General features: G+C 38.6%; 1 protein-coding gene across 1 annotated transcript in view; it reads right to left on the reverse strand.

Moving 5' to 3' along the window:
* The window catches only part of PLCB4 (phospholipase C beta 4), a 225,238-nt gene extending 216,436 nt beyond the window's left edge, over positions 1–8,802 (reverse strand). The window contains exon 1 of the mRNA XM_067292707.1: positions 8,737–8,802. The gene's annotated coding sequence lies outside the window, so the exon portion shown is untranslated. The remainder of the gene's footprint in view (positions 1–8,736) is intronic.
* Positions 8,803–10,586: the final 1,784 nt, after the last annotated feature.

Below are 10,586 nucleotides of genomic sequence, written 5' to 3' on the forward strand. Positions count from 1 at the left end.
CATAGAGCCACTTACCCATATCGAGGCCAAATGGGGTTGAAAGCAGGAACAGGAAAAGAAACACTGAAATGTACATTCCCTGCTTCTCATCAGGTTTTTTGAAGAACATCATCTCACTGATCCTGGTCTCAGGGGCTTAGCTCAGAATAAGCTGCACTGAGATTGGACCAAATCACATCTCCAGTACCTCTTTTTTTTTTTTTTTTTTTTTTGGGGGGGGGAAATAAAGAAATAGACCAATAAGTGGACAGCCTACAAACCTTACTTGAAAAAATTTCAGATGCAGAAACCCAGCCATAGTGGGATTACAATAAAAGACAATAGATGAAGGGGCAGAGACTTCTGAGAGACTTCTTAGGTAATGTGCAAAGTGATTTAGAGTTGAACACCTGAGGCTCAAATTGACTTAGGTTACATGGTTATAACGAAAACCTCACAATTTACCAATAGACACTGCTGAACATGAAGAGCCAACTTCTACTGTTAAAATTATATTTTATTCATGAAGAAATGTGCTATTTACCTTCAGAACCTTACCTGCAGCACTTCAAAATACTTGGCTAAGAAAAGCATGTCCTGCCAAAGGCTTTAAGACAACATTCTTTAATTTCTAAAATCTGAAAAGCAACGATACTATAAAGAGATTTCAAGAAAAAAATGATTTGTCCACTTTCAGTCACCTTTAAAAAGATTTATTTTATATGATTTAAAATTAACTGTAAAGTGATTTCATTTCTTCAGCTTTTGCAAAAAGACAGCCTGAAATTTATTTTTTACTTCATGTATATAGAAGCAGTTATTTTTAATTTAAATGATGAGTTGGCTTCTCAGCTACTGAGGGATTCCATATTTATAGATTATGAAATTAAGCAGTATTACCAGAGAAGCCACCGTTATTTAAATTACTCATTACAAATACCAAAGGTCTGTAATTTTATACCTTTTAGGTATACAATTCTATATCTCTTAACAAAACTGACATCTTACTCTGATGATAATTACTGCCTCTAACACTTTGAAGGTATACCTTTCACAGAGCTTTCAGATGAACTATATGAACCAACACCTTCACGATCCAATTTTTGGTTAAAATATTCAAATTACGCATGGAGGTCATTATGGTATGCAAGTTTAAATGATGCTAAAAGGCAAAGTTATTCTTTTAGATATTGGCCTTTATTAAAAGAATGGAAAAAATGAAATAATCCAAAAACTAAGCCTACAAAAATGCCACTGTAATTTTACGTGACCGGAAAATTTTTCTTAAGTTTTGTTGCAATAAGACTGTGTTTTCTTAAGAAAACAATTCCATTATGAAAAACAAAAAAGGAGTAAATGAAAATTACCTGAAAATACATAAAGAGTATATTATATATACACACACTATACATAAATATATATATATTATACTATATATATATACACACACACTATATATATATATATATATATATATATACTATGGGACAGAGCCAACTTCTTAAAATTGTATAAAGTAACATTTAACCCAACAATGCAATTCCCTCTGCCATATCTACTTGTGCACTTCAAAAGCTGTTCTCCAGTTTTCAAACACCTTAAAGTAATCTCCACTTTGCTTAGCACCTTGATCATGAAAAACTACTCACCATATCAATCATTTGATGATTCAAAATTACCTGAAGAACTTCCTGCATTTCTTTCCACATAATTTCAGATCAATTCAATAGATGTTTTTAACATACCAGACTTCTCAGATGTGGAATTGTATCTTTGTTTTCATAATATTCACCTTTAGGTGTTTTACTGTGGAGAGGGGAAGTGGTTATACTGAATGAAAGTGGGCAAAGTCTTTCCAAGGATAAATTAGAAGTGAAAGTGGGATGAGATCAGTGAAGATTTCAGAGCACTGCTGATTTAACTGGGCATAACTAAATCAAAGATGCATAAATTAGAGCATGTATTTCTGGACAGATTGATTCATCTTCGTTTTGAAAATTTAAGTGTTACAAAGATCATTAAAACAAAGATGCCCCCAGCAACAAAGCTCACAGTTTTCTAAGTCTACTTCATGCCAACTCACAGCTTCTTGTAACACAAGTATTGCTTTCACCTCAAATGTGTTTTAAACTACAAGAGGAATTTACAAAATAAATATATGTGTTCATATAGCAAAGAATTATTGCAAATACGTATTTTTGATTTCCCCACACTTGGAAATGCATTTACACTACACAAGGCTTTTAGCTCACTACAGAAAAGCTGTTAGAAACTAACACACAGGGATCTGCACAAAACTCTGAAAGCACCATTTATCTACCTTTCTCAAAAAGAAGACGGAAGAAATGAACTGGTGGACTATCACTGTTCCAACAAACAACACAACATTTTCTTTTCTGAGCCTGCAATTCAGTGAAAGGATAAACACCGAAAATGAAGATGCAGCAGAGTAATAGTGCCTGAGTTTTTATACATAGTCTAGACTACTCGATAAAGGTCTAAGAAGTGAACTGTGATTTCTATCAACACAGACCAGCTGAAAGCTACTTTTAGGGACCACAATTTCTCAGTGCAGACTTTATTAATAAGAATTCTTCTAAATGAACTCGACCAGACTAACAAGGATTAAGATTTATGTCTTCCATATCAACCAAACAAAAACATGCAATAGGAACAGCAACACTGAATGCTTCTCCACAGTAATGATCACACGGCTATCTAGAGAGATAAAAGTAAAATGCAGATGACTGTCACACCTTTTCGACACTGCTGTTTCCTTTTCCTATCCATCCAAACATCTATTCATCTTTAATACCAGCTCACTCAAGAGAACCTAGTGATCATCAGCTGTCTCTCTGTTTCCAGTGTAAATGTAATTAACAGCTAAGTTTGCAAAAGACACATTTGTGGTGCTAGCTCCTATGCTTGCAATCCATGCTTCCAAACACAAAAAGTACCAATACAGGTTATCACGGTCACCAGCACTACACTGACTTTTTAATTGAACTTGCCTCAGAAAGAGTTAAGTACCATATGCTTCTTCCAAGGTGTTAGTCTTCATTAATTCAACAAGGGAAGGATGGCAATGACTCCCATAAAAGCTTCAGAAGTGCAAATACTTCTTCCGTTACCTGAAGCAATGACTAATTTAACTGTAAGACATTTCCTTGTATAATGACATGCACACAAAACAGTACACAGTTACAAACTATTTTTATATGACTTTTCCAAGTCAACCTTACGCTCTCATTAGGATATCTCAAAGGAGACCATTTTATCAGCACCTGTTGGCTGGGCTGGGCGTATGTGCAGATCCCAGTAGATTTTCAGGTGTTGGGGCACAGGGTGTGGGGGGCAAGCACCCAGGACCAAACATCCATAATGCTTTAAGATGCAACCACGCAGATGGGGGTCTGCTTGAGTTTAGCAAAATTATGCCAACAGTAACCAAGCCCAGGGAAAGCACAACTAGCGCATCTAAAAAACTATGTCCATTTTGTTTTGTCCTGGGCCAAGCTCTTCTCAGAAGTTACTTCTCTTCTCTGCTGTCAGTGATAGTCAGGAATCAAAAAAAGCCACTATGCCTTTCACATCTGAGGAACAGAGCATCAGCAAAAAGTCAGACTCTGCTAGATTCTGCCAGGTTTGAAGGATTTGGAAACAATCACTGTATCAGTTCAGTTGAGATAGACAGGACCAATGGACCCTCTACAGGTTAAATGTAAATGTATGGAGGGGGGGTACTTCTCCTAGCTTTAGAGCAACTGCAGGGCCTTCCACGGTCTTCCAGCTACAGCTGTTGTACCAGGGAGGATATGGCTGCACCACCTCCCCAGGATGACCAGCAGCAGCCAAAGCTCCTCTCCACACAGATTGCTCCAAGTTCCGTGTCCCCCACCCCCCACACACACCCCGAGAGAGAGACAGACAGAGACCCTCCACTTTCAGCTTCAGCACAGGAATTCACCAATACCAGCAGATAACCGCACCGTGTGAGGAATGACAGGCACACCAAGGGGGATTTCCCGGAGCTCCCCTGCACCTGCAGCACACACAGATACAGGAGATTTCTAATGGGAAAATTACAAAATGAGCAGAAAGGCCAAAGTATTTACATTAGCTGCAACTATCAGCTCTTATGCCAGACTGCAGCACCTAATTTGCAAGCTGCTCTGATATACCGGCAATCACATTTCATCTTCCCCTGTCATTTAACATATGACAATTATTCCTAAGCATATTTTGCTAGGGAAGTAGTACACAAGTAACACAGGCCATAAGACCAGAAAGAAACAATTACTCAGTCTATTCTTTGCTGATGTCAGACATGCAGTACAGTTCTCTGCATCCAGCAGAGAGCCCATTTAATCTGCACCAATCCTCAAGAGCTGTATCAGAAAAAGAAAACATTTTTAATGGTACAATGGCCCCCTTCTGCCTTGCAGTCAAGGTTTGGGAGCAATACACAGTCCCTTTCATCATGAGACAGGGTCATATAACCTCTCCTTTAACAGAATTATGCTTTGTTGTCATCTCTGCAAACAAATCTATCACAAATTCATTCCAGCTTCTCGTCCTGTCTCTGCGCCTCCTTTAAAAATGCTCTATCTTCCCTGATCAGAGCCCTCCATAGAAAAGGGATACTAATTCCATTTGATTCAATAAATCATGCTAGTTTAGCCAGGGTAACCACTCCACGGCTCAACTTCATACTTCCCAATAGGGCATTCATCCTCCATTTCCACTCACTCTTTTCCGATAGGAATTCTGTATGAATTGGAGCAACATGTCCTTACCATGCCAACATCCACAAAAAAGCAACTTGCACAAAGATATTCAAAATTGCTCTTATTTTTAAAAATAATTTTTATCCTACTTTGTGTATTTCAAGACAGAAATAAGCTCTTACAACAGCTATCAACTCCTTTCCTACTTGTGTTTCATTTTAGTAGCTGCAGCAGCAGTACAGATGTCCAAAGGCAGCAACAGGGGCAAGTATCCTGGACCCAGAGCAGATCTGCAGCTAAGAGCAGAGTAGGGAAGACCTGTAAATGAATAATGAACATCTCCACAAGATTAGCAAGGAAAAACAAAAAGCAAATGTGAGAGAGACTGCAGTTTCAGGCATAGGAGAGAAAAATGTTCATGCAGGAGAACAATGGGAACAGAAAATGTTGGAGAGTTTTGGAGTGAAAGCCTAAAGGATCAAGGGGGAAAAACTGCCACTTTGTCATGACAAGCTCTTTTCCAACCTATCTTGTTCAAAACCACAGCTTATATCTCACAGACCTCCCTTATTGCTTGTTATTTTCCACAACTTCACACTGTTCGCAGGATCATGGAAACTCTAGATCACTGGAATCCAAGAGATGCTTCTTATTAACCTTTCAAGACCTCTCTCTCTTTTTGTCCCCTTTATTAGTCACTAACCTCCTGACTGATTGCTTCCAGTCTGCAGGAGCATGCGTGCGGGTGGGCTTAAGTTCAATAGAGAAATTGTTATAAAAGGAAACCTATCTGCAACTTTAAGATTAAACAGCCTGCTCTTTAATACCTATTTCATACTGGTTTCTTCCTCCTTACATGCAAACATTGCTTAAATTGAATATATATTCTCTCTCAGATAGCATATTGCTAGACCAACCGCAGCAACAAATGCTTTTATATAACTCTTTGATAGGTGGATTATATCTGTTTTTTATTCTTTATATATTCCTTCTTTCATACAGTATTGCACATAAAAACAACAGAATATAAGCACTAAAGGCCTGGATTAAAACATTTCATAGAAGTAAATGGTCTATCAACATAACATCTGGAAAGGAACCGTGTAGAGTATTCAATCTGAACATAACAGTCGCTTTGAACTTAACACCTATGCCTTTACACATCTTCTCAGGCTTCTAAAATTGGCCAACTGCAAGGTTAGCTCACAAAGAAAGTTACAGTTTGAGAGCCCCAAAGCCTGGTGAATAGAGCCAACTTCTTCAGAAATGAGAGGGCAGAGGTGCAGGTGCTGGTTGTTTCAGCAATACTAATTTCAGGATCTGCACAAACAGACCATATGGTAGACCACAGTCCAAGGAGACTGTCTCATCTCTGTTGCCTAAAGCTCCAAGCTGCTGTTACTGGATAAAGAAATAAGCTCTTATTTTGAGAAAAGACCCAGCAAGTGAGCCTAAGTTTTCTGTGTCTAGGGCCTATGCATTGTGATAGTAAGAGAACAGCTTCCCTATAAAAATCAGAAAAAAGGCCATATCTTTAAAAGTATGACAGGTGCCAATCACCTACTGAATTCAATTTCCAATCATCTCTTTTTGTAACAGGTAGGAGAAAAGATGAGAAATGGAACAGCAGAGCACTTTCTGCTACAGAGTAAATCTCCTATTAGACAGCATGCAGCAGCTGCAAAAAGTCAGATTATAAATTCATCTAGCCTCCTTGAAGTTGGTCATTAAATAGAGGAGTGCAAGCAAGCCTGCTTCACCCCCACTCATGGACTTTGTGATCTACGCTGTCCTATGACTAGTTATTAGTCACTTGTGGGACAGGATCAAGATTGAGTTCAACACTAGTAACAGGCAATGAAAAAGAAGGGGAAGTCATAGAAAGATCAAAGTAATGGCCTAATCTGCCACAGAAACCTGTATCATGAAAAAAAGCAAGCAACCTTATAAGCTGGACACCTTGTATTTTTTCCTTTTCATGCACAGACTCATTACATTGTGGCAACCAGGTAACCTTTCAGTGACACCCGCATTGCTCCCCTGAACAGGTTCCCTCCCACAGGAAAGACTCACTGGTGCTTCTTAGAACTCCAAACATGAAAAAGTATTATCATCATTGACAAATACCATTCATTAAAGCCTAGTGACAAGCCAAGTAGGCCAGTACGACTTCGTAACACCATGCCTAAGGGCTGGGACTGTCAGTGGAAGGAAGAAGAGAGGGTTTTCTGCCTCGTTCTCCTCCCAAAAAAATGAGATTCTTTAGCCGCTGCTTGGGTGCCACTTTAATGAGTTCTTCATCCAGCGGATGTGCCTAAATACTACTAGGTCTTGCACCATCCTATTAGCAGCAGCGTCCGCCTCAGTTGAGAACTTGTTTAGCTGAACCCACAGCACCTCATTACCTTACAATCTAACGTAGGTCTTCAAAAGAAGGGGATGCAAGTACTCATTTTCCTCCAAGACCCGAGCAGTGATAACCTCACAGGACAAGACCAACAACTCATCATCCAGAAGTTTGCTGGAAAGGAATCTCTGAAGCCACGATAGTGCTGCACCATCTATTTCTGTGCCACACAAGCCGCTTGGGAGAGCCATGCCCTGAAAACTCCAGAAAGTCCTGGCATAAGCGCTGTGAGGACAGCTGTGAAAGACCTGTCCTGACACTTTTCCCCAAATTGGAGCTTTGTTCCAGACATCGGTATGTCTTTTTGGAACATGGAAGTTACTATTTCATGACTTCTGGAAACAGGAGAAAAAAAAAAAAATCCAGGAAGGCTGGGAATCTGTCTTCTTCCACAGTTTGACAAATCTCTTCATCTGTATTTACCAAACTTCATAAACCGCTACCACAAGGAGATGGTCCAGAAATAGCAATATACATTTTCACAGCTTAGTGCTCACAGGGTGAGAACATAAGCAAAACAGGCTGGTTAATGCCAAAGCACAGTATTTGTGGTATTTATATTAGTGCCATCCATACATTCAAAATCACAACAGGTCAGACCTCTGGGTACACAACATCCAAAGATCACACAATGAAGTCAAGCCAACATTCACTTTTCCTGCAGCAGCAAGGGGACCACAAAGCCTGCTCTCAGAAAATCCCATTGAATAAAATTTATCTGAGCCCTTGATGCATGCACTTAAGCCATTTTGATGTGGTAAGTGTTACGTGTGCATCTTACAGAAGAGTAAGGCTTCCTAAACAGCATAATCAAAAAAACTTTTGAGGAGTTTACAGCCTGGGTCATAAACATCTCCACTATGTGCAACTTCTGCAGACATCAAAGAGTCTTCCCAAAACCGTGACTATGTATTACAGATCTCATAAAATAAGTAAATGAACTGAAGCTAGCAATTTTGCAATATTCGAAGTGGCACAATGCACCTATTTATTAGGTAATGGAACTAAGCCCAGGCTACTAATAAGCCATTCTGCAAATAATGGTTTGTGCAACCTTTAATAATAGTTTCCACTAACAACCAACCAGTGATTTTATGAATTGGAAAATTTCACTTCTAAATTAACTTACAACAATTCCCCGAATCTAATGGGGACAGATGATTAAAACTACAGCGGAAATCAGTCTTCCCTAAAATCAGTGAGGTATCTATTTTCATAGCTAGCCACTCTTCACAAAGATGCCTGGATTCTGGTTTTGTGATCATTTTTTTAAATTCTGATAAATATTCCCCTGCCCATCCTTGTCCCCTTCCCCTGGAAAATGAATTAATTCAATTTTAAGCAAAATATTAGAACAGCCATCTCAGAATTTGTTCTTTTGCACATTATAAACAAGCAGGAATAGGTACTGAGATGGTAAAATTACCAAGGAAAGTAAACCACAAAGTGACACAAGTAGAATACAAAACCCAACAAGCTAATGTGCAAAGGAAATAGAAAATAAATAACATCAGGAATAATGGAAATTATACTCCTACAAGTTATCAACACACTGTATGCAAACCTGGTGAAAATAAAGTCATCACTTCCTACAAAGCAGTAACAAATATTTGACACACTCACAGCATAGCTCCAAGTTCATCATCACTGCCAGATACTACAGGAACAAATGGCCAAAGTCTGCAACAGAAGTCAGCAGTGTGTATCCAGTCAAAAGATCAGACCGTTATTTCAGAAAAGGTGAAAGCAGAACACAACTAGTGATTTTGCCTGGTATATAACAATGAGATATTTTCTCTGCCAGTAAGGGAAATTCGTACGATATCTCTCTCTTCCCCTTCTTGGTCTTTATCTCTTTCCCCTCAAGGTTCTTTCTTTCCTGCACACTAAGAAAAAGCAGAGAGCGTATGTTATGCATAAATTCATGACATAGAAAATTCTGTTTTAGAACACAGCTCTTGTGCGTGGGCGCGTGTCTACAAAACAAAAGGCACTGTTACTCTACCAAGTACGAATCCACATCCAGAAATTAAATCAGACCTTAACATTTTATTTTGACAGCTACATGCAGCGATATTTCCACCAGAGGTTTGACTTCAATATGAATACCTGGTTTTTAGTGATATCATCACAAGATGAATCAAAACTGAGGTAGAATAGTATTAACAGTTGTGAAAGAGAGTTCCCACGCCTGAAATCTGTAATTTATTTTAATTACTTGCTGAAATTATCAGTTGCAGAGAGGAATAAATCTGTTTCCAATTTGTATTTATAAACTGTCTCTGTACAAAATAAATTAGCTCAGCTCTGTACAATGACAATTATTTTATAGCACATAGCAACACTGTACCCATCACCTGGAGAAAGCCTGCAAACATAGTAGACATTACACTTTCAGAAGTTAAAGGAAATAAACTCAAATGAGTAACACTGCCAGCCTGCTTAAACTGCTCAAATCAACTACATAATACAACCATCAATATAAATGTGTTATGACAGAACCTGCTCCAACCATTGGTAGAATTAGCAATGTTATGTTTTCTGTACAAGCCACATTAACTCAGATTATTAATCTGAAAATTCCATAAAACAACATCAAGTGAAGTTTGGAAAACACTAAACATTACTTAACCATTAAGAGAATATGATGCACACTTTACTGAAGATCTATACTGTACAGGTCTTTGATGGTGTGCAGCCCCTACCGCCTGTCTTACAGATGCATCCCCACAGACACTTAAACATTATATAAATTCCCCCGGAGATAAAGATTATTTTACAACTTTACAAAACCATCTCCTTTTGAGAAAGTATTACTTAACAAAGATGCATTAGGTACCTCACCGATGCACTAGAGTCTTGGGTTTCTACTAGATGCCAGCATAGCTTAAAGGAATACTTGAAATTTATATTCAGCTATTAAAATAAAGAAGAGTAAGGCTGGACAACGGTAACTGGGAAGAATAAACAGGATTAAGTAACAGGTGTCTGACTGCACATAATTCAAAGCCATGCATCAAATACTGTGCATAGTCCTGCTGGCAAAATGGCAACCTTGGTTTGCACCTTGCTTTTAAAAGTTACCAGCAGGTGATTTTAAAACACCTGTGTAAATGAGATCCACGCACACACACAAAGAGGGACAACGCATGCATTCCAAGAAACCTCTCTATTTACCCGAAAGAAAACAAAACAAGATCTTCAAAGGTGAGCCTTCCTTTGTTTAAAAAAAATAAAAAATAAATAAACCGAAGTTATACTTAACTGCACAGAAACATTTGTCACACCGCCCAGCACTGACAAAATCCGGATACACTCAGAAACTACAGCGAGCTGCACAGCTGGCAGCGCTGAGAAGAATTCAATCGCCAGTCACACAGCCACTCTCACACACACACACACACATATATATATATATATGAGTGTGTGTGTGTATATATATATTTACACGCACAGCCCTCACCTCGGGCAGC

Source organism: Apteryx mantelli, chromosome 3, assembly GCF_036417845.1.
Source record: "Apteryx mantelli isolate bAptMan1 chromosome 3, bAptMan1.hap1, whole genome shotgun sequence".
In the NCBI taxonomy this organism is placed as follows: Eukaryota; Metazoa; Chordata; class Aves; order Apterygiformes; family Apterygidae; genus Apteryx; species Apteryx mantelli.